Source organism: Arachis stenosperma, chromosome 9, assembly GCF_014773155.1.
Source record: "Arachis stenosperma cultivar V10309 chromosome 9, arast.V10309.gnm1.PFL2, whole genome shotgun sequence".
Taxonomy (NCBI): Eukaryota; Viridiplantae; Streptophyta; class Magnoliopsida; order Fabales; family Fabaceae; genus Arachis; species Arachis stenosperma.
Window position 1 is genome coordinate 65,539,603 of NC_080385.1, and position 865 is coordinate 65,540,467.

General features: G+C 39.8%; 1 non-coding gene across 1 annotated transcript; it reads left to right on the plus strand.

Annotated features, from left to right (window-relative positions):
- Positions 1–384: 384 nt before the first annotated feature.
- LOC130953403 (small nucleolar RNA R71) lies at positions 385–488 on the plus strand. The gene has a single exon (XR_009075574.1). It is a non-coding gene; the product is annotated as a small nucleolar RNA R71 (small nucleolar RNA).
- Positions 489–865: the final 377 nt, after the last annotated feature.

Below are 865 nucleotides of genomic sequence, written 5' to 3' on the forward strand. Positions count from 1 at the left end.
TAATTGACCTCTGCCATTGCAGGGTTCTCAGGATCATAAGCTTCTTCAGAAGCTGCCTCTTTAGTACTGTTGGATGCATTTTGCCATCCATTCAAATTTTGAGAGATCATGTTGACTTGCTGAGTCAACATTTTGTTCTGAGCCAATATGGCATTCAGAGCATCAATTTCAAGAACTCCCTTCTTCTGAGGTATTCCATTATTCACAAAATTCCTCTCAGAAGTGTACATAAATTGGTTATTTGCAACCATGTCAATGAGTTCTTGAGCCTCTTCTTGCATTTTCTTCAGGTGAATAGATCCACCTGCAGAATGGTCCAATGACATTTTTGAAAATTCAGATAGGCCATAGTAGAATATATTTAATATGGTCCATTCTGAAAACATGTCAGATGGACATCTTTTGGTCAGCTGCTTGTATCTTTCCCATGCTTCATAGAGGGATTCACCATCTTTTTGTTTGAAGGTCTGAACATCCACTCTAAACTTACTCAGCTTTTGAGGAGGAAAGAATTTATCCAAGAAGGCAGTGACCAGCTTAACCCAAGAGTCCAGGCTATCCTTAGGTTGTGAATCCAACCATATTCTAGCTCTGTCTCTTATAGCAAAAGGGAAAAGCATGAGTCTGTAGACTTCAGGATCAACTCCATTCGTCTTTACAGTCTCACAGATCTGCAAGAACTCAGTTAAAAACTGATAAGGATCTTCAGATGGAAGTCCATAAAACTTGCAGTTTTGTTGCATTAAGGCAACTAGCTGAGGTTTCAGCTCAAAGTTGTTGGCTCCAATGGCAGGAATGGAGATGCTTCTTCCATCAAATTTGGATGTTGGCTTTGTGAAGTCACCAAGCATTCTCCTTGCATTAT